Below are 25,270 nucleotides of genomic sequence, written 5' to 3' on the forward strand. Positions count from 1 at the left end.
TTGACAGACAGACCGACAGACAGAAGACAGATAGATTAGATAGATAGATAGATAGATAGAAGATATGATAGATAGATAGATAGATAGTAGATAGATAGTAGTAGATAGATAGCAGTATTAGTAGATGAAGTCAGTAATGTGTGGAGTGAGTCAGAACTAGGAAACTGTTGCTAGGAATTTTTTCTTCTCATACTGAATATTAAAATCCAAGCAAGTTGCACACTGGGATTGCACCACAATTTTTTATAAAAACTCTCGGTATGTTTGCGTGATCTTTTGTTTTTCTGCAGGTAGGGAAAATTCAAAGCAGAGTTTGAAATAGAAGAAAATCAACTAGACTGGATAATTCTGAGTTTGTAAGCAATTGTTCAACGTTTGCTCCCTAGCCTATAAGCCAAGTGGCCATGTGGGCTGGTTGATGACATTGAAAGCGCCACACTGAGGCTCGCGGGCCATATGGAGGGGGAACCCAGCAAGTGCGTCCCTGCTCTTTTAGCCACACGCACCACACCCCATCCGCCTCCATGCTATTGCTGGTTACCTACACTTTGCGCTGGAAACCCCTGGGCACACGACCAGACTGGCAATCGGAGCCAGCTATGCCCTGTTGCCGCTGACCCAGGCTGTCAGACTAACAGCCAGCAGTGCCAATCAAGGCAAAACCAGGGACCAACGCTTACCGCCTGGGGCGGTCAACAACCGCCAACCATGGGAACAAGTGTCACTTAGGCTCAAACAGCGTGACCTTGACGGGAGAACGGCCGCTATAGCCGTTCTGGTAGAGATTACAGGACAATCCCCTACAAAGCCTTTCGGGAAACATACTGGGTACTCGTCCTACGAGGTGGATGGGTTAAGAAGACAGATCAGTTGATTCCTGTTATGTTCCCATAACTGATGTTTCTTAAAACGTGTTGAATCTTTACGATGGACTGTACGTTTGCTTCTTATGGAACCATACTATCAATGTACAACAAGCATAAGTTCCTAACCCCACTCGTAATTATTTACTTAATGCAATAAATCTCTCTAAAAAATAGAAATTATTAAACATAAGTTGATATGAACTCTTCAAGGCCTAAAACGATTGGTTGTAACAAAGGACTGTTTCTACATGACCGTAAAGCATATGGGATGACGTGTTGCGTAGTTCTTCTTTTGGTACGAAGAATGCTAATTTCGAACTTCAATTTCAGATTCAATTGAACTTTCTGAATTTAAATGAAGGATTGCACAACAGGAGAAACATGAATTCGCCAATTGGCTTAAATGTTTAAAATATGAATGTGTCCAGATTAAAAAAATTACAGTTGATTGTAAAATGAACTAAAATCCAGGTAAAGGCAATTAGCCTAATTGTAACAAAAAAAAAATCAAGGTTTGTCAGTACAAATGTCTAAAGAAGGGGGCATTGATAAGGATTGTTGTGATGGAACCATCATGCTAACAACCAAACGTCCGCGAACCATCCTTATAGCATTTAAGACCAAATCTGTGTAGACAAGCCATATACTTATAGTTAATACTTGATCATCCTAACTACTTTAAAAAACACCCCAAGTTTGTTAAGGATGGGGCCCCCGGGCCTCATTTCCCCCCTGAATTCCTGTTTGAATTTCTCTGAATCGAGAACATACAGGCTAGAATCGGCTCTTTAGTTTTAACCAACAATACGCGATGTGTCACATGACTATCACTTGTCACACACACCAAGGCTTTCAAAAACTAATCTGTAATTCGTTAAATGCCTTCACTCATTGCCTGTCATTCCCAATTCAACTTAAAATGGGTTTTTTGCTAATACTGAATTCACATTTCAACGTAATGAACTGAATGGGAAAGACATCTCTTAAATTATGACAGAGTAATGTTTATGTTTGCTCATTACTAGCTGCACCACGAATCACTGAGTTTGTCAGCTGAGGGGACCGGAAGATGGCTTCCAAAGAGCTGTGGGTCATGCTCAGGGGTTTTCCCCTCTCTGACATTCAGTGGATAGAACCAGATGGTGTTCCAGCCGGGAGATACTTCATTCCATCCTTTCTCCGGATGTGCTTACTGGGCAAATTACCCGCACTTCTCAACGCCAACTGCTGGTGACGGTACAAACTGGACGCAGTACATCTGTGCCGTCTTCAAACTCTTTGGGGAGGATCAAGCCACTCTCTACCTTTTGTCCCCCAGTTACACAGAGCGGTAAACCGCAAAAGAGCTCTTTCATTCACGTCTTGTGCTGCTGCTTGCTATGTCCTTGGGTCCCAAGCATGCTCTTTGGCTCTGGGGTGTGGCGAGCTCGGGTGATCAAGAAGGAGGATTTAGCATAAGAGCTAGCAGGTGGTAACACTGGAAAAGATGCACCACTGTCCACCTGCACTCACATAATCAGTACACTATGGTTTCAAAAGCCCTGCTTTCTTTTCCCATATTTGTTGTTAACAATACAAAGGCTCTTAAATACACTTCCTCTTCTGACGTGACCATAGGGAACTCCGACTTCAATCTTTTCTGACCCTGGGTGGATTCAATTTCACCCGGAATAAATGACATACTAATAACCATTATAATATAAGCGAATATAATATAATACCAAATAAGCTAATCTACATATAATTTCAAGTTAATCGAATATAATATAATATAATCTAATACAATATCTAATAGAATCTAATATAATATAATATCATCTAATAAAGATCATTTACTATAATATGAATATATATATAAAGCTGATAAAAGATAAATCTTTATCTTCCGGCACTTGTTCTGTTAAAGGTTATGCAATATTTTTTTTTTTTTTTTAACGTCAGTGGGTTGGAAAAAAATAAAGATATGTAGATATTTTCTATTTTAACATAAAATATAATGGACCTTGGACCAATAACTGACTACTATTATATTCACGTCCACACACCCACAGGCACGCATGCCACGCCTAGTTGCACACACACACACACACCCATCATAACCCTTTCTGTATTCTTGATTGACAGTTTCAAGGTCAAAATGGCTACTCCTACCTCCACCCCCACTGCCAAAGGAGTTTTACCAGAGAGGTTCCATGGAGTTTTTTACAAAACAAAGGATAAAACACAGAGATTGGGACTTTTCTACATTAAGAATAAACGGAATACTATACAACATACCTATATGTAGGTCATCGGAGGGGTTGGCAAATATATTATAATAGCTGAATAATGGCACGCCGGAGAAATAAGAATTACAACGACAACACAATGCCTTTTTTTATTTTTTGTAAAAAGAACATTTACTACTGGAAATCAAAGAAAGGACCATTTGTGTGAAATTAAATATGATCTTAAAAGTGAAATTAATTTAGGATCTTTTTGATGATTTTCAAGGCAGTTTTGAAAATTGTATGAAAAAAATGAAAGGGCTAAAGAATTAATATCAAATATAAAGCCTATGGCATATTTGGATAAACAAAAAAGAAAGCGTCTACGGGCACTCAATGTGGTAACATGCTCCTTACTAATAATCACTGTTTTCAATCGTAGTCTGTGATCCCGCTCAAACATACATCTCAACGTACCACTCTAATATTTAAGTGTATTTATATAACCCTAAAATAGTTTGCGTTGCACTGGGAATATTATTGCTATATCTATTTAATGGGCCCCACCACACTAACATTTTCTAAAATCTACTCTACCACTGATTGGGGCATCCTCCTCCACTATGTATAGACGGATTAAATGTTGAGACATGACAAATATCACACCCATCTACCTACTGCTCCCTAAAGATAGTTTGGAAAGCAAAACCTGGAAACCCCCCTGCCCCCGCTGTCTTATTTACCCCCATCCCCCCACCCCCACCAACCCTCCCCGCCCCATCCACCCCCCTAAACCCGTCCAACCTCAACCCCCACCCCCAACCCCCCCCTATTCCACTCATCCGCACACCCCCCACCAATTAAACACTTGAAAATTTTTGAAGGTCATTCGTCTGTAATTAATGATCATCTGTTTGTTCACAAAGTATCTCGGGTAAAGTAAAGTGTGTAAAGGTATTTTTGCTTTTTGATAGCAATAAGGCTTACTTTTTAGAACAGCGACGTGCACTCTTCCACTTGAAGTGCTTGATGGGGCTCCAGGAATAACGAGGCGCAAAGCCTTTCTCCGATTTTTCAGGCGGTCCTTTCTTCCCAGTAAGTGAAGTCCACATTAGGTGAGAAAGGATCCTAGTTTGTTTCCAGCTACCAGTCTGTTGAGTACAAGCTGCGACGCAGACTGATCCAGCCCCCGTGGGTTCTTGTAGGGTGCCAGTTTTAAGGCCAATCTTTAGTTCTGGCGGCTTTCATTGTTGTGAGCTTGGCACAACAGGGCATTTTCTCTGACCCCCAGCAGTATCGCCGCCCCCCTGGCCGTCACACCTTGAACACTGAGATCATTTTCATTCTACATCCAAAGTACAATCCGCAGTGGACCCCCAAGCTCACCCCGACCTACATCTCCTAAAAAAAAACAGCACAACGCCAACTGATTCCACACAATGTAATCACGTTCGTATTAAACACTCGACCTGACTTTAACATAAACTACAACCTATGATGAATTTACCCAGTTAATGGAAAAAACTTTCAGGTTCATTTAACAGCCTCCACTATCAATGTGTCTACCTTTTTGACGCTACAAAAATCATCAAATAAAAGTACCCTCGACACCTTGCTACCCCTACAGCATACCCAGTCGCACTGGCTGCTTGATCATATTTGTCCTCATTATATAACCTGTATGTAACCTACTATTTGTTAACCACATTTTTTAATTGTATTCTATTGCCTCCATTATTACAAACAACACAATAAATGTGCATTAGTGACGGTGAATGTGTAGTATATGTGATATCGTACACCGTTTCAACATTCAGTGAGAGCTGTCCAAATTATAAGGTAAGTTAGTACTAACAGTTGATATCATTAAGTTTTATGTTTAAATAGATATATATGTATTTACTATTACTTTTATTTTATGCTATAATTACTCCTTATTTAACAGGAACGTGATATCAGTAAATAATTCCTTTATAATGTTATACTTTGACATGAGGATATCAAACTTATTACCAGACCCTTTGACGATATATATTTATAGAAAACGCATGTAAGATAGAATTAATCCTACGTATAATAACTAAAAATCTATTACCTTACAACATACATATATAACTTATAGTGTCACCCCCACCCTCTATTGCTACAATGTGGACCCCCTCACATGCCAAACCCAGCTTCATCCAGAGGGTGGTACTTGTCTACGATATCAACATCGTCTTGTCCTTGCAATGCGCACAGTAGGTGCATGGCATTACTCTCTCCAATGCGTATTTTGATTACTATCCCATCTATTATCACATAAACAATCCCTCTTCTAATAATGCCGATGATACACTGACTTTTGTGCTTCTCTGTTCTTCAATCAACTAGAACTCCAAGAGAAACTGGTGCCTGTTACCTACCCACCCACCCGTTTACCAGTCTTCTGCACTCTTCACTCGTGCTGTCGGGAGGCACAAATGCTGATCATCATAATTGCCATCCGTCACCTTGACACGCGCCCCCGGTTGTATTAGACTATACTACAAACGGCACATGGTTGACGCTGTACCGACTTAAATTAACTGAGATAGCAGCACAGAGACATCTTGCTCTATCGTGAATCGAGGTCTTAGAACAAGGCCAGGAATAATTAATCGGAGGGGAGGAAACATGGATGGTCGGTTAGAAAAAACTGAGACGGGTTCTTAAAAATTCTGTAATAATGGGAGGAATGTTGCGAAAGAATTTTGCACCCAAATACGGGTAATAAGGAGGGGTGTAAACCAACCTATGTAGACTTGCATTGATACGGGTTCATTTGTTGTCCCAAGTAAGTGGTTGGCGCTGAAGCTGGGGGGCTAAGAACTATGTCTCGTATGTGTTTGGACACATAGGGTTGGAACCCGGCCGGTCGTTCAGAACATCATCGTTGCATGCAGCCAGTGCTTGCTGTCACACGCTGCGGATGAGTCAGAACTCACCCAGCCCCCCTTGTCCTCTGCGTAGATGTGTCTATAACCGATGCTCACTACACTCTATCTGGTAAAGATTGTTAAGGATCGAGCTTTATTGTCTCTCTTGGCTAGGATTTTTATCATCTCGCGTTTGCTGCGTGAACACTTGGGCAGGATCTCTACCGCATGGGGCGAACAGCAGCTCTACAAGGCGGGACCTAGTGACACTGGCACTGGGTAGAAGGAGGGCTTATTATGTATGCTGAATTAGCGCGGCCGATCTTCTCAACACTTTGATCCATAAAACAACCGCTCCCAGTGGATGCAAACACACCCGCAGCAAACCGTTGCCATCCCCAAAAACAACCCCATAAGTTCCAGGCTGGACCAAAGTGACGGACTGGAATCTTCCTCACCTAAATCCACTCATCTCTCTTCCTCCTCCCCCCCCAGGAAAAGCATTTTGTGCCTGCGTTTTCTTCATGGTGACTGCGAAAAAGGCTTGATTGGAAGACATTACTAATGGGTTTCTTACAACCCTGCTTTGTCAAATTCAACGTCCAAAAAGATTCCTTCGGCGAGGCTTGCTCCGGTTGGCGCTTATGAATCTGACAATCTTGGCCATATACTCGACCCTGATCGTCGGTTTGCGTGCACGGGTTAGTGATTTTTGAAAAGGCCTTACTCTAGGTCACTTCTGATAATTAAACACGCAATATTCTCGGGGACATGCAAGTGATGCAACTAATCTCCACCGATTGTTCCATGAAGACGCCCCCTGTGAATGTTAATTCTAGTATCCATACTCTGGTTCGTTTGAGGCATGAAAAATTGCTCAAACTTCTTTTTTACCCACGTGCAACCCACTACAGATGAACCAAATATTCGACTCTTGCTTGCACTCATATCCGGTTGTGATATGAAGGTAAAGACAACAAGTATCATCTTCTCATACAATGTTCCTGAAATTCTCTTGGCCACTGCAACTTGCACTTTGAAAAATCGCTGGTACACCCACCCGCGTGACCGACCCGCAATTGTGCTTATTCCTAACCCCGCTTACTTTCCAAGCGACACGGACAAACTTGAGGCCCAACTGAACCTCTTCTTCCTTATCCACACAACACATCTCTCCATGATGGAGAGACATTACCACCACCGAACACTTTTTCCCCACAATTGCTTTGACGCCCTGGCGTCGCTGCAAGTGGAAGGCCTGGCCTCATTGTCACGATACAAAACCTTGTATTACAACTAAGCAGGAAATAAGACATTTGTCTGTATGCATGAATTACCCTTTGACTTTATAACATCCCAACATAGTCCACTGAACCGCCAACCCTGAACTGCCGGCGTTTTGCATATGCAGCTCCCGCTTGTGAAGCTGGTTATTCCAGGCTGTCGCATAAGGGGGGGGCGGGCCGAAAAAAAAAGCAAATAATAAAAAAAAACAGGTAAAGGACAAATACCTTTTTACAATCATTGCCTCAGTATACAATCCAGTATTTTCCCCGTACAAATGCCAACGCCACTCACCATTGACCAGGAACAACCAGCCTGACAAAATAGCGTTTTAGAAATTATCTCTCTCTCACTCCTGAGGACTACCCCTCGGCCCTCTATACAGAATTAGCTCCAAACCTGAGAAACTTGTGAATTGGTATACATCATCCCTGCACATCCCCCCTTTCAATATGTTTTGTCTGTCAATCTTGCAGTTGACTTTTTGGGGGGGGAGGTAAAAAGTTAACTATGGTAAAAAGTACTAATGTCGTAACCATGTTTACTTCAAAATTTGTCAAAATGACACAAGTTTCTCCTGTGTCTCATACTTTTTTTTTTTTTTTATAAAGCAACTGTACTTAATGAGAAGCAAAAAGCCTGATTATTTAGCAGCCCAGTCACGTCCCAGTCTTCATGTGTCCCATGACCCTGTCAAAATAAACTCAGTTTTGACTGGTTAGGAGCTTGTGCAATTAATCGCAATTCGTAATTGGTTTTATGCTCCAGCCATCTACGTCAGTAAAGCACTTGTCCGCTGATGCAGTAGCTCAGTAATCCCCATCAAACCTGACTTTCAGATTAAGCGGCATTCACTACACAGCCAGCGCGGATTTCATATGACAACCATAAGGCCATACTCGTCGGTAATACATACGCCAGATTACATCACCACCATTCGATTTTCGATCACGCGGATATAAGTCAGTGACACTACGGCTATGGTAGTCGATAGTGACAGCCTGCTCCAATTGGGCGAATCCAGGGGATGGATCATTTACTAGACTAAATCACGGCACTCAGCATCTATGGTGATATGAATCTAATGCAAGTAGTGCATAGCCCTATTTTGTGCATACAAAGTTCAACCCAAACAGCATATATTTGATAAACAATTTCTGCTACCGTTTATTAATGATTTTCTGTCACTCTCGTTGGAATCACACTTACTCTACATTATATTCCTTTGCCGCAACAACAAACGTAATCCCCCCCAATTTTCTTTCAAACGACATTATAGCTACTGAGGACTAATGTCATTAGAGGCTGTTCAGATCAGCAGGAAGCACCGGGCAGTGAAAATTATTATCACCTTAGATGTTGTCCACAAGCAAGGAAACGAATTGAAAAAAAATAATAACTACACATAATAATAACCTGGTTAGAAAACTATAGCTGATACGTATAACAAGATTTAGGAACAACAAATTCTCGAATACTGGAACAACCTTATCATAGCTTCATGACTCTCAAGCTTCACGACCATTGAAAATTGTGTCTCGGGCAGCTTTACATTGAGTAGTCACGTATTAAATACTAAATATAGGTTTTAGAACTTCATACAAAGTGCATTAAATACCAGAAACAAAATTATTTCATATTAATTCATATCTAGGAGGCTGTGTTAAATCTTTTTTATTCATTCAGATGAACGCATCAATTTAAGTTAATCAAAGGCATCCACAAAATAGTTATTTTCTACTGATTTGTCATTTTCTTAAATTCTTAATATCTGTACAGACTTTACAACAGTCTATAATGACAAGCAATTGTTTTGCTTAGGCTTGCATTTGAAAAAAAAAAATATATATATATATATATAACACTTACTGAATAAAATGTAATAGTGTTTACCTAATTTAAACATAAATTAACAAATGAGGTTGTTTGCTTCAATGACTCAAGTGTTAAAACATCCTACCTTATCGTGGCCACAGCACTCTTCCTCTATCTGAACAGAAAAAGCTGTGCATTCTCTGTTCATTTGGTAAAACAACATTTGACATTCAAAATCGCTTCTCTCTTCTCCCCGTGTGGTTTTGCATAAGACTCTAGAAAGATTTGTGCCTTAAGATCAACGAGTTTCATACTGCAGGTGTGGAAATTCACCAATACTGACAGTGCATAGGGCACTTTATTCACTCAAAATAATTCAGTTCCAAAACAGTCAAAGAAAACAATGTTTATCAAAAACAACAAAATATCAGCCACCGAACTGATAATTAATTGTATCTCCACATCACAACTTTCAATTATATTGTTTGAACTTTTTTTCAGAATTTTACCAAACAGAAATTTCTTAATGAATATTTAACCTAAAGCTCTTTTTTTTTTCTCTAATGCATTCACGGCCTTTGTACTTTACTCCAACAGTCTGTGCTGGGAAAACATGAATTTCATTTTTGACTTTATTTCTCCACTGCTGCTGATATGCCTAAAATTTGATCAAATAACATGTTTTTCACCTGAACTATATTTCAAAAAACAACCCCTAATACAACATCTGGATGCTTTCTGAGCTGTGTCATTTAAAAACACTGGCATTCGGTCACAGCCCTTCGAGACCACATTTGTGTATTTTCTGCACAGACATATTTGGTATTCAAAATACACAATTTCCTTTCCTTTGCATAGAATAATCTAGAGTTTAGCAGCAATACATGTAATTGGCCTATTTTCATTATTTTGATATGAAAAACTTTGACTGGCACTTAATCTGTGAATCAAATCTGCAAGAATATAAAACAAATTTGAAGTGAAATGCATTTGTTTACTTCAACATGGTTTGAATTGCTTCCTAAAGCAGCAACAACTCATCCAAATGGGAAAAAAACAATGTTTTTCCTTAAAATATTTCAACAGTGATTACATATGATCACCGATCTGGACAAATCTATATATTTTCAAACAATTTATATCACATATAGAGAAAAAAAAATCAGCATATATATAAAAAAAGAATCCTCTAAAAAAAACATTGGCAAATGATGTCTTTAGCACAATATTTCAATGGCCGTGGGATAACTTCTGTAATGTGAGCTTTTCTGACGCAAGCTTTACACCCTTTAATTAGTAAAGAAAAACAGCTCAGGATGAACCTCCATAACAACCGCACCACCTTTTATAAATTTTTCTATAGCGGGACTCACCCCTATAAAGGGACTCTTACTGATTACTATCATTTTCAAACACTCATTTATTTTGACAGGACCATTCTCAAGATATGGCACTTCAAAAGGTAGCGATACTACAATCATGAACCAAGCAATTGGCCTGGGGGGTAGACCTCAACACTGATTTAATCCTGCCCTCCCCCAGCATGACCTAGAAGTTTACGTGGTTCTCCAGGTTCGACCGGGTGCTTGCGTGCACCCTCCTTCCCGCCCCTTGGTCCTTCCAGCCCCTGGTCCTCCCCTATTCCTTCTCTGTCCATGTTCGGAGCTGCTGGTATTCCTATTTGAGAGCATCGAGCAACAAGGCCTCAAAAGAACCTGGAGATGTGGTAACCCGGCTGTTCTTACTAACAGTGAGGTTTCTCTGGAGAGCAGCGACCATTATACTAGGCACAATTTCTGCCTGGGGTGTGAGATCTCGGTCACTCAAAGCTACTGTCGCCCCTCGGCGACGATACCTAGGGGCCCTCCCAGACCCTCCTGAACCCGTGCGATAGACCAGCTTGGTGTGCCTGGTGTAAGCCGTGTACACGGCGTTTCATGATCTCCACACATAGTGATAGCTTTAGCCACGCTCAGACCCACACCTGTGAACATGAGTTTTGGCGGCACAGATTCTCCACCGAACCCGACGATCACCTGACTGAGCCTTTCATGAGGGGCAATGGCGATGATCTGCAGTAGGCTGTCATGTCTCCTCCAACGTACCGCGCGGCTTAAAGCAAACCTCACCTCAGGTTGCGGATTTTCAGCTGCCAAACTTGACTTTATTCGAAATTCTGGAGTGTCGCTGGGCACGCGGTCAGTGGGAACGGGACACCGGGCAGGGCTGCTCGAACTGTGCGTGCTCTCTATCTGTAGTTTCTCCATGTCATGTACGCCTGCACCTGGAAAAAAAAGGAAAAAAACTGGCTCCCATCAAATCTATCGACTGTCCTATGGTGTAGTTTGTTATGCAAACACATCACCCAAAAAATATCAATATACTGTCTCAGGAACTCATATTCCATAATTTCCTTCACTCCTCAGTTTATTGTGTATGTTGGTTTCAAAGACCCCATTTCCAACTTTAAAAAATAGAATAAAACATAAATAATTCTCCAAACTAAAAATTCATAAATTATCATATTTGCTGTGGCCAGTGTGTTCTAAAAATAGGGTGATTTTCATTAATAAATTCGTGATTTAAATGGTATACATGAATACAGTTTCTATTACAAACAAATGCGGCTTGCTATTTAAACACATACCATTTAGTTGTGTCAAATCGAAACACAGCATTAGTATTCAGAGCGCACACAAAAAACGTAACACGTATTACCACAAACTTACTTATCCCTTCGTTTGCTAAAGTACGCGCTGTGGCTGGACAGCAAGTTTAGATGGTTGGTCACTGCAGCGGTTTTTTCTAATAAAGCGCTCCCTAGTCTTTTGTGGTGTCCATATGAATGACCTGCGGCCGACGCTGAGCTTCCACAATCTTTTTAATATGCTGAATTAATAACATACCAAACCAAACACGACACACACAGTTTATGAAATTCAAATGTTATGCTATAGATCGCTTATCCACATGTAACAGCGTCTGACGTCAGCTGACGATAACGTGACAGTAATCCCGTAAAGTGCCGCGTGTATTCATGGGTAAGTGTAGTTTTAAATGATATTTCAGTATTAAGTCATTTCTAAAAATCTTCATTGACCTTAGAACAATTAGTTCTAACCAAAGCATTTACGACTACATATAACAATATTTAGGTCATGGATTTCTAATAATACTATAATAATAAAAAATACTTTTTTCTGTATTCTTTAACCTTATATGCAGTTAGAAGCAGTTATTAGGCCTACCTATGCGTATATGCACGTTTGGGCATGAGGGGAGGATAATATATCATAAGGATATTTAAGATTCTCAAATTAACCGAAAAATTCCTTTTGTTACTCCATTTTATTTTTAAAAATTTTATAATTAAAATGTCATAAATCTCACGAAATCTTCATATATAATAATAAACAAATAAGATAACCAAACTTAGGCTTTGTATCACAATAGGTTTCCCAATTTTATTTACACACATTTGCTGCTCCTTTTAAAAGCGTTATTGAACCGCTGATACTATTAAAAGCTCATTTATAGTTGCTAACAGCTCAAATCGTCAAGAAGACTCATGTTATTAGAACACAGCGCCACTCAAAGCGTCCCTGTAATCACAAACACTTTTTTCAGAGCCCATGATGGACAGCCAGACAGAGGCTCGAAATCACATTGGTAGGTCAAAGAATTGGTAGCTCACTGAGAGACTAAGTTCAGCCAGTATTATGATGAGGTCTATTATATTTTAATAGGCCTAGCCTACTCTCTTTTTGTGATGCTTGTCTGAAAAAGACCGCCACGACTAAACTTTTCAACAACTTCTTGATATGGAACACGACTATGCTAGTTTGAATTTAGTCATTTTATCTGCATACCCAACATTTTTTGAGATCTAGGCATTTTTTGAATAGAGTTAATTTGTCAAATTGGGTGTCCCTCTGGAAAATGGACAGGCTAATGGGCCTATAACTTTGGCATTATTTTGGAATGTCAACAGTTTTGTTGTCTGTTTGTTCATGAGGGATGTGTGGACACATACCTGTGCTTTTTTAGATTTTCATTTAAAGAGTAACAACGATAAAAATTTCGGTCCCATAGGAGTATAGATAACCTCCAGAAGATGGCCTGAGAGTAGTTAATGCAAGTTATGATTATCAAGATTTCCCTATGAATTTGATGTACACTTGTGAAATCACTTACTGTTTTTCATTAAAACATATAGGGGGGGCTATTTAGATTTGAAGATGAAAATCTTGGAATAAAACTGTTCCTATGCCTGACTATTATAAAAGTTCGAACATAAATATACCTCTCAGATTTTAATCTCTTTTTACTGGGATTCCTGATCCATTATTCAATTTACAAATCACTAAGCTTTACATTCTGTAAAGGTTTACGTAACGGGGGCTTGCCTTTGAATAAATTTTTATATCGTGTGCAAAAAACTCCACTTCTTCCCAAATAATAAATTAACAATATTCGTTTCTATTATTTCCATAATAACCCCATTGGCGATGAGCTTCCATCATCACAATCGAGGCTACTACCATTCAATTAACTTTGCACACGTATTCCACTACCTACAATGTCCGCGGATTCGTATTTTACTGGGACCCCCTCTTGCAAAATTGACTTCACTATTTTAAACACATCTGCTGGCAACAAGTAAGCATGACATGTTACAGTATGGCTCATATGGTTGCTCTTTACATTCAAAAAATTGTCGAAGTAGCATTCAAATAAGATTACATGCTTTGACATCCAATCATCCTCCACAACTCCTACCAGCCGCTTGGTTATAATAACTTTGACATAGGCTGAGCTTGCATTAATTCGTGTACCTATAAAAAACACGCACTCAACACTGTCTCTTAGGAAAGAAGGTTTGTCCAGAACACATCAGAACTGTACACAGCGGACAATAAAAGTGACAAAGCCAATACATTTAATTCAGCAGGATTCAGTTCAACTCAGCACTGACGCCACACTGTCCTGCTGATCTTACGTGCGATCCACATTACACACAATGCACATCAAACGGACCACATTCACATGATTTTCGTTTACAGCTAACGTGGGTGACATGAGGCCACGGCCTGACGGTCTCACACCACCACATAGCTCAAACACCAACGAACAGCGTCAATACATGCTCTTTGCTTAGGGATAGGATAGTAGCTATGCTTAGCAAATATATTTCATGTCAGGTCACGACTATTATATTTGAAGACTAGAAAATCAGTAGCCGTTACCATCACTGTCAGACGAGTGGTGCAAAAAAAAATCACAGGCACAACGAAGGAGCTACATTGCCTGTTTTCAAACTCATATTCAACTCCCCCAGTGCCGATCCGATAGTCTGTGATGTAGGACTGGGATAATTGCAGCCCGAGCACAATCGACATTCTGAGTAATGGGTTGTACCATACATTGGCTGTTCTATGTCACTTCACTGTCACCTTACATTTTAATATTGTTAGACACAAACATCGTTAAAGGTGTACTGTTGAGTGTAAATTTTTGTTCATTTTATTAATGATTACCTTTCTATTCGTTGACTATGCGTCATTCAGAACTCCAGCGAAACAGTCTACTACTTCCTGCATAACATTTTGAGTATTGATGTCTCAAGTTAAAAGATAAACACCGAGTCTAAATATCCGGATTCCAAACCTCGGTCTTATGTACCAATGTTCTACTCGAATGTCTACATTACGTTCATGCATACTCACACAGCAATGCACACTTGAAAATCTCAGACCGATCACTATCACGGCGGTTGTGTGTCGATACAAGTAGTGAAATAAAAAGAAAACTAAAGAATAGGTATTACCAACAAGCACTAAACTACTAATGTCTATTACCCAAAGACACATCTTGAGACGGGATTGAAGCTTAGCAGGCCTTACCTTTCATAGCCAGCACAGGCACCTTATTTCTTCATTCACAGCCACCGTGCCACTTCCGCCATGCTGAAATCATTGCTTAGGGTTAAAAGGGACACTGAAGTGCAATAACTAGCCCATTCAAAAAACATGCACGCGGAGTGCTTTTTGTCCCAGTGCAACCGTATTTGACAGGAGATTGGGGGATCATACTCCATCAGGCCTAAGTGGGACCACGCCTGTAGTTAGTAAACTGCGCAGGCGGACCACTAGGCACCCGATCCAGCCTTCCCCATCCTCCTTGTGTACAGGTTACTCAGCCATATCTTTATGGGACGAGATTCAGTTACTAGGGAAAACGCGCCATAACTGATTTTAGACCTCTATTCCACTGCACTAGTACCTCGCGAGGGACTTCTTCCAAGTCAATGGGGTCACGGGTCGCCCAATCGCCAAAAATGATCAGGGAACCAAACACCCAGCAGCATGAAGATCTGGATGCCAGGAACAAATGAAGAGAGTTTTACCATTTTGCCTCTCAACCACGCTCAGGGTCCTCGTGCACCACTTGAAAATGAAATTGCGAACTGTTTTAGTTGTTCAATTCTAATCTCAGTTCCTGAAAGTGGAATTGAGGGGAAAAGCAAACCGAGTAGACAGGCAAGACCGGACAAGACAGACAGGCCAGGCAGACAGACAGACAGGACAGACAGACCGACAGACAGTTACATAGACAGACAGGATTAGATAGATAGATAGATCGATAGATAGATTAGATAGTAGATAGATAGCTAGAGAGAGAGATAGATAGATAGATATATAGATAGATAGATAGTAGATAGATAGATAGACTAGACTAGACAGATAGCTAGAATAGTAGAGATAGATAGATAGATATTTGATTCAAATAAAGATCTGATTTACCTGTTTTTTTATTGATTGGTACAACGCGGGCCATCCAAATATTATTTTTTAGATATATAAAATCGACATGCATATAACCACAGCAATATCCTTTGATGTGGATTGCCAGATTGTGGGACACTCTTTTATAACGGATATGATTACAAACAGTTAGAAGAGCTCGTTTGTGCCCAGTTGATGGACTAGCCAGTTTAGATGCTGAGAGCAAACCTCCAGGCTATGCGCAAAGTCATCTTGACTGTCTGTTTTCAGCGATCACCAAAACAGCCTTCGCCATTTATTTCCAGCAAAACTGACAGCAGCGGATGAGCACAGCAAACAGAAACCATGTGTTTCTGGGGTCAGCTCCAACAATAGAGGAAATGGACTGAAAAAGTCTGAGGGAAACTAGCTCCGTAGCATTATACCAGTGGGATTTTCTGCGGCGTATGACTGGAAAATGGCACAGAAGAAGAACGTCGAGGGATGAAGCCACTGTAAATCTGGTTCCCCTCGGTGGAAACGCCCGTCGGGGTCGGATGTGTTTTTTGCTCGATAGCTATAAGTAGCTTGTTCTGGGACACTATTGAAGATGAGAAGGTCACGATAAAAGCTCCGACCCCTTTGACAACTTCCGGGGGAAAGAATCTGATTCATTACCATGTAACAATTTCAGTTACCGCAGTCTCTACACACGGGTTGCCGTCCATTCACCCAGCGGATCTTTCATTTGCTCGATTTGACCCTCAACATCGAAACATTGGTCCTGAAGTCTGGAACAGGCTCGGTAGGGAAAATTTGCTTACTGAACGTCTCTCCCCGAACACCGGGATGCTGATGTTTGCTTGGACTATAGTGACGCTTAGGTTTGACTCCGGTCTCACCGCCATTGATAATGAGATAACTTGACATGCAAGACTTGTATCCTTGGTCGCCAGTTGTACTGACAAAGCCTAGGTTAGGTTTAAAAAGATTCATAATACACCGGCGACTAATCCAGCACAGGGCATCAACAAGTTTGTTGACAAGCACTTTACCAGTTGGATGGAAGGCATAGGACTGCGCGTGCCTGCCTAGCCTCGGCGAATTATAGACCAACCCCCTGTGAGCATTTTTGTCCATCGGTAAATTCTGGACAGATAAAATCGAGGGGCCTAGTTCAGTTACTTCAGCGAGACTTTGGAAACAAAAAAATAAATCACTGAGTCGTGTCATGACGTTTGACTTTGTACAAGTCCGTTCTCGTGTGGTTTTGTAGAAGACTTTTAATCGATAGAGTTCGTCCACGCCAGGGCTGTGATATTAGACGGGTCATTGGTATTAGACGTATAGAAGAAACCAAATGTTCTCTGGAAAGCGCAGTGATCTAAAGTTGTATCCGTAAGCCCACTCCTGTAAGACCTCCGTGTCAAATCACAAGTGTATTCACTTAACATGCCAGCAGGAGCAATCAAACCACCACACAGCAATTTGAAAACAGGTACAAGGCATCCCAACTAACTTTCACAAAATAGCCCCGTTACTACAAACTCTCTCTTTAAGGATTGATGGTGGGGGAACAACAAAAAACTGCCCAACATCTGTGAGAAGAAACCAGATCAGCAAATCCTTCATTTTCATTTACACATTTATTTGTTTGTATCCAAACCGCGTCTGTTTGACCATCAAATGTTAATCTTGTCAGAATTTTACTCGACACGTAAATTTCTTGCCTTACCGTGCCGAAACAATTGCTGCGATTCACGCAGTTTAAAACATAGAATTGGTTAGGCTCTGTTAACTTGCTCTGTGATCTAGCGCCTGGAAGACAATGACAAAAAAACATCATTGATTGCAAAAATGTTTTGCCACACTAGTAATGTGGTGTAAAATTACTAGGACTGTTTTCAATTAAATAGCAAAACCCTAGACCCATGCAGCAAGCTATGATGCTCGTTGTAGTTTAATTAAACCTTTCACACAAAGCAGCATGAGGAAAAACATTCATAAGCAAAGAGCACTAGACCAAAGATCATTCATCCTACAGCAATGCTTACGAATGAAAAATCTTACAGTACGATAACTATTGTTGGAAGAATAATGCAATTATAATAAACATTACTCACCCACCCCACAAACAAGTGAAAGTAATCAAGGAACAGATGATCCTATCCTCCAATTAAAAAAAGAGGCAAACATCTTTCACGAATTACACACTTCATGTCGGATCTCTTTTGAAGTTTTTTCAGAATCAGACATGCGAATCCGCATTCAGAAAGAGCTTTATTGCCAAGTATGCGTGGCGCATACAAGGAATTTGTTTTGAGTGACATAAGCTTCCAGTACACAAAAGGACAACAACACACCAGTCAAAAAAAATTAAAAAATAAAAACCCTTTGCAGATAATATAAGTGTATAAACAATTGTGCTATAAATGATAATGGAGGATTGGATTGAGTAAGATGCAGGGATGTACTAGGATGAAGGGGGTAAGGGTAACAAATAAATATAAGGATATTGCACATTTTTATTGTATAAGTGGGGAAACATTTAACTGTTCATGAGGTAGATTGCCTGGGGGGAAGAAAACTGTTCTTGTGCCTGACTGTCCTGGTATTTGCGGCTCTGAAGCGCCGGCCAGATGGCAAGAGTTGTTCAAAGATGGGGGTCGGGTAACTTGGGTGAGAGGGATCCAGAGTGATTTTCTGAGCCCTTTTCCTCACTCTGGATGTATACCAGTTCTTGAAGGGTGGGCAGGGGAGTACCAATAATCCTTTCAGCAGTCCGAACCGTTCTCTTGTAGTCTTCTGATGCCTGATTTTGTAGCTGAACCAAACCACACAGTTATTGAAGTGCACAGGACAGACTCAATGACGGCTGAGTAGAAATGCTGTTTCAGCAGCTCCTGTGGCAGGTTAAACTTCCTCAGCTTGCGAAGGAAGTACAACCTTTGTTGGGCCTTTTAACAATGGAGTCAATGTGATTGTCCCACTTCAGGTCCTGAGAGATGGTGGTTCCCAGGAATCTGAATGACTCCCCTGCAGCCACAGTGCTGTTCATGATGGTGAGTGGGGGGCAGTGCAGGGGGGTTTTCTTCTGAAGTCCCACGATCATCTCCACTGTTTTGAGCGTGTTCAGCTCCAGGTTGTTAAGACTGCGCACCAGACAGCCAGCTGCTCAACCTCTTGTCTGTAAGCAGACTCGTCACCGTCCTGGATGAGGCGACCGATGAGTGTGGTGTCGTCTGCAAACTTCAGGAGCTTGACAAAGGGGTCTTTTTGAGGTGGCAGTCGTTGGTTGTACAGCGAGAAGAAGCAGGGGGGAGAGAAAACATCCCTGAGGGGCACCAGTGTTGGGTGGAGCAGCTGTTGGACATGAATTTCCCCAGTCTCACTAGCTGTTGCCTATCCATGTCAGAAAGCTGGTGATCCACTGACAGATAGAACTAGGAACAGAGAGCTGGGTCAATTGGTCTGGAGGTATGCTGTGGGGAGATGATGGTGTTGAAAGCCGAACTGAAGTCCACAAAACAGGATCCTCACATAAGTCCCTGTTTTGGTCCCAGATGTTGGCAGGATGAAGTGCAATCCTCCAATGTTGATTGCATCATCCACCGACCTGTTTGCTCGGTAAGCAAACTGCAGGGGGTCCAGTAAGGGTCCAGTGATGTCCTTCCTAGATAAGCCAGAAACCCAGTTTTTTCAAAACGACTTCATGACGACAGATGTTAGAGCCACAGGTCTGTAGTCCGTAAGTCCTGTAATCTTGGGTTTCTTTGGAATGGGGATGATGGTGGAGCGTTTGAAGCAGGAAGGCACTTCACACAACTCCAGAGATCTGTTGAAGATCTGTGAAAAGATGGGGGCCAGCTGGTCAGCACAGGTTTTCAAACAGGCTGGTGTAACGCCATTCTGGGCCTGGTGCTTTTCTTCTTTTTTTGTTCTTTCCTGAAGACCTGGCGCACATCATCTTCACAGATTTGAAGAGCAGGAGGGTGTGGAGAGGGGGGATTGCAGGAGGTGTTAACGGTTTGTGTAGAGAAATGGTCAGAATGGGGTGTTGGGGGTTTCAAATCTACAATAAAACTCATTCAGGTCGTTACACAGTCGTTGATTAGCCTCAGTGCAGGAGGATGGTGTCTTGTAATTAGTGATGGCTCCCCAGTCCACTCCACACTGAAGTTGAGTCGTCGGAAGTAAACTGGTCTTCCAACTTTTTTAGCGTAGGTCTTTTTAGCCGCTCTAATCTCTTTGTTCAGTGTGTTCCTGGCCTGATTGTACAAGACTCTGTCCCCATTTCTGTAGGCATCCTCTTTGGCCTGACAAAGATGTTCTGAGTTTTGCTGTAAACCATGGCTTATCTTGTTGAATGTTAAATAAGTCCTGGTAGGAATGCATATATCCTCACAAAAACTATATATGATGTTACGGTCTCTGTGAGTTCGTCCAGATTGGTGGTAGCAGCTTCAAAAACACTCCAATCAGTGAGGTCAAAAACAGGCTTGTAAATCCTGCTCTGTTTCGTTGGTCCATCTCTTTACAGTCTTTACTACAGGTTTAGCAGATTTAAGTTTCTGCCTGTAGGTTGGGTATAAGATGAACCAGACAGTGATCAGACAGTCCCAAAGCTGCTCGTGGAACAGAGTGATATGCATCCTTTATTGTGGTGTAACAGTGATCCAATATATTACTGTCTCTGGTGGGACATGTAACATGCTGTCTGTATTTTGGCAGTTCACGGGAGAGATTGGCTTTATATTAAGTCCCCAAGAATGATTAAAACAGAGTCCGGGTGTTGTTGTTCTGTCTCTGTAATCTGGTCAGCGGAGTTTCTGTAAAGCCAGACTTACGTGCGCTTGCGGAGGGATATAAACCACTCACCAGAATGAACGAGTGAAACTCCCGCGGCGAATAGAACGGCTTTGCAGTTAATGAAGAGTGTTTTCGAGATCTGAGCAGCACATCTTCTTTAACAAAGTTACATCTGTACACCACCGTTCATTGATGTAAAAGCATGTCCCGCCGCCGCGCGCGATGTCCCCGTTGATTCTGCGTCGCGATCCTCTCTGAACAGCTGAAAGCCCGGCAGATGGAGCGCACTGTCCGGTATGGCGTCATTGAGCCAGTTTCCGTGAAACACAGAGCAGCAGAGTGTGAGAAATCCTTATTTGTCCGAGAGAGCAGAAGGATTTCGTCCGTTTTGTTGGGTAGAGAGCGGAGATTTGCCAGATGGATGCTAGGCAACGGCGTTCGAAATCCGCGCTTCCTGAGTCTAACGAGCGCACCAGCTCGCTTCCCCCCGTTTGCGCGCGTCCTGAAGCGTTTGATCAGCGCCGCTGCTTGCTCCGCCGACAACAACGTTCAGTAAAACGTCTGAATAATTGAAATCCGGTAAAAGATCTTGTGGTGTGTTCTGCCGAATGTTCAGCAGTTCTTCCTGGGTGAAACTGATCGTGTTTGTTAAACAAAAAACAGGGGAAAAAAAACACGAACAAAAAAAACAGTACAAACACTGGAGAGCCACGCACTGAAGCAGCCGTTTTGCGGCTGCCATCGAGAGCTATCTCATATATGCAGAGTATATGAGTTGCATTTGTAGGTGTTAATATTACACAATTCTTAAACAACCCTACCAGACTTCACTAATGTTCAAACCCTGGTTACCGCCATACACGCACCACAGCATACTGTCACAAACTAATTAGAACAAGTCATGTAAACCGGAGACAAAGAAGATTTTCTGAAGCAACAGATGTCTCAGAAAAGTCTTATAATGTTTTCTAGAGTTTACTACAAATCAGCCAAGACAAAACAATCAAGGCAACAATATATTTTTTGTCTTTCGCAGAAGATTCTACATCATTAAAGGAACACATTTCAGGACACCAACATTTATCTACACAAACCATCTGCTAGCTACACTCTAACTACGAAAAAATCTCTTAACCTGATGTCTTGGTCAGTACTGTTCTTCTCTCTAAAAAAATCACCCCTTTGTCCCTTATTTAGCTCGGATCACCATTTGACTTTCAAAACGCTTGATTTTTCTCACATATTTGCATATGATCCTGGCTATGCCAAACACTTCAGTACATATACTTCATTTGATATAATGTTGTTTACATTTCAAATGTTACAAGAGCTGATCCAAGAGATTTGCAAAAGCACTTAATGGCAATCATTTTGCCACAAGTATTTAGTGCAAAAACAACACTGCCAAATATTGTAATGCTGATGAAAATAAGTACAGTGAGTATCCTACCTTATGGCACAAGTTCACTCACATGTGATATACAATTCACATTTATGACAAACATTTATGTATATGCCTTAAATAAAACATAAACCCATATGGATAGGGTGAGATATAAAGGGGAAACACTTCCAAACACAGTTTATGATTTTGAAAGTTATTATTGAAAACAGCTGAATTTGTAAACCGGCACAAGTGAGGCCAAAATTATTCAAAGCAAAACCATGTTTATAATCAAATAAAATTTCAAACTGTTGCCTGTTTAATGTCTATAGGTGTCTGTGATTAAAAGGCTAAAACCCCTGATTTACCTAAATGACATCACGGAATGGAGGCGATGGGTGAGCTGAAAAAACGTCAACCAAACACCACCCATAATATACCAGAATCAAAGCCAAATAGCTTTGAAGGTGTCTATGGTGATATTAAAAAGAGCACTGTGATCTTGTGACATATGCTTGTATTCCCCTTACAGTAATGTCACTTTAGTTGGCTTTCACTTTCAGATCACCATGCATTACATCAGACATTAAAGTTTTGATATTTGTCATATTTGATAGGCTTTTGGTTTCTGGTTTGTGCCATAATAGTATGTGAAGCCCTAAAAAGATATGATATATATATATACTAATAGGTATGTAGTTTTGTTTTGTGTTTTCAGAAGATCCATATATTTTTAAAAAATGCTAATATTGATTTATTTTATGAACATAAAAAACAACCAGAATTCTATAAAGTAACAGACAGCGAGAAGCTTTTCAATAAGTACGCAATTTAGATTAATTTAACCAACAACCATGATTAAACTTTTGTAATATGATTATTATTGCAGTTACTAACTTCAGGTCAAGAATTTTTGGCAAGAAGGACAGACATTTGGGGAAGTAATGCTATACATGATCATATAGTGTATTTAAAGGTCACATCACTAAAGTATTTGCCTTTGTAGCAGAATGGGCCTTAGCTTGGGTGCAACAGGGCAAACTCTTCCCAGGAAAAACTCCTTGGTTGCCATCTCTGGGGAAACACAGCAGCGCAAGCTTTCCAGGGGCTTATCTGGCGCCGATGCCCATCAGCCCACTTCGTGTAGTTCACACTTGTATTCGCTGTCATTGCCTTTCTGCCAATACCACTCTGACATGAACGGACTGCGTCGCAGACCGATCCAGAGGTACCCCCGCGACTTCCATTGTTTGCAGAAAGTTGGTCATCTCTTTTTGGGACATTTCACTGCTTGGTGGCTCAGCTGGTACCGATATATTTATGGCAGTAATGACGGGGACTGGGACCATGTCATGACATCAGTAGTGGTCTTAAATTGTGCAGAATCTGCCACACAGCCATCATGATCTGTGAGGACACAAACATGTTTTTATGAGCTATTGATTTTCATTAAAATCAAGCTCTGTCAAGCTCTAAAAATGACAAAATTTTTGTTAACACTACTGTTCAAAATTTATATTTTTTACTTAAAATAACTGTTTTCTAATTTAATGTATTTTAAAATGTCCTTTAGCCCTGTGATGGCAAAACGCTGAATTTTCATCAGCCACTATTCCAATTCTTCAGTGCACATGATCCTTCAGAATCATTCTATATTCTGATTTGTTGCAAGAAACATTTTTTATAGAAAACTGAAAATACCGTGATACATTTTGTATATTAGATTCTTTAAAGAATAGAAAATTAAAAAGAACAGCATTTAGTTTATTACTTTTTATAACATCTTTGCATAAACCAAAAAAAAATATTGATTTCTCAAAAAAAAAAAAATTCAGTTGTAGTGTATAACAGTATTATAATGCATCATAAAATAAATATAATTATATAAAAAACATTGCACATGAATCCAATTTCATGTCATGTGCCATTCAGACATTTCAATAGTATCCTAATTTTGCCCAATACCAATCACAATAACCATCAACGTCCTGATTTCATAAACCACATAAAAATTGCATCCTTCCCAAAAAATGGGAGTATAATAGGTTGTAAGTATAATTTTTCAATGTTAGACTTTAACTTACTCGGGATAAAAAAAGAAGATTTCATTTTTACCTGGGTCTTCGTTTAAAATGATAGCTGGCTGGCTTCCATAAGGAATTCCACATCTCCATCTTCTCAAACCTATACACTCCGATCTTGGAGGTTGGGTGCCAGATGATATGCACACCATTAAGTGCCACAGATATGGAAGAGTAGTTTGAATAGGAATGGGTTTCAGTCAGTGGATTCAGTAATTTCTTGTCTATATACACATAGTCCCACTTACTGGCTGTTTCAGCTATGATAACAGCCTCACCCTCTGTCGAGTTTCATCTGAACCAGGTAACAAGCAGCGAACATGGTTTCTGGTATGAGTTCTAAGACGAGGCCTGGACTGATAAGTCTGATGGACACCTCATTTTGATGCACTGATGAACTGAGATGCACTCTTAGTTCCGGGAAGGGACATTAGCTCTGAGGAATTGGGGACTGTTGAGATTTTATATTCTGCCATTGAGCCATACTCCGTTGTGTTAGTCACTTGCAGCCAGGCTGTATTCAGGTTCTTCACCAATGGCACGACAAAACGTGTCTACCCCACAGCTTTTCGGGGAGAACGTGGCTCACCACCATAGTGCAATCACATACGGTAGTTTCTACACACGGATGGGTTAACAGCACAGCCATGATGGCATTAGAGTACAGTTTAATGTCCGAACCGTTAGTTTGGAACTGGTAAAGTTCGTAAGGTCTGAGAGTAATGTTTTACACGCTTTCTTAACCATCCGTGCTGATAGTACGCACAGTGATTAAGTTCACAGCATGCTCGGCGTTGATAATGATCAGCCTGAATGAATTGTATCTCCAGTTGTCTGGAGCTAACTGATCTGACCATATATGTACAAGGGACGCCATCATCTGATTGTAATTGATAAATGGGATTGAATACCACTTTCCGCGATTTCTAACAGGTTGAACGACGTTAGACTGCACGCTATCGCCGCGTTTACTGAGCCACTGCACCACGATCTTTCAGTGCTGTGGACTTTGACTAAAAGAGAGGAGTTTGTGAACTGATATTGCTCGATGTACTTGGGAAAATGTACAATTTTAATCTGCCCAGACTGTGGTAGCTTATCATTATATACGTTTGTGTAGTTGATGCTGATTTGATTGAGACGAGGGTTTGTCGTCGTAGTAG

The sequence above is a fragment of the Cyprinus carpio genome, chromosome B16, assembly GCF_018340385.1.
Source record: "Cyprinus carpio isolate SPL01 chromosome B16, ASM1834038v1, whole genome shotgun sequence".
In the NCBI taxonomy this organism is placed as follows: Eukaryota; Metazoa; Chordata; class Actinopteri; order Cypriniformes; family Cyprinidae; genus Cyprinus; species Cyprinus carpio.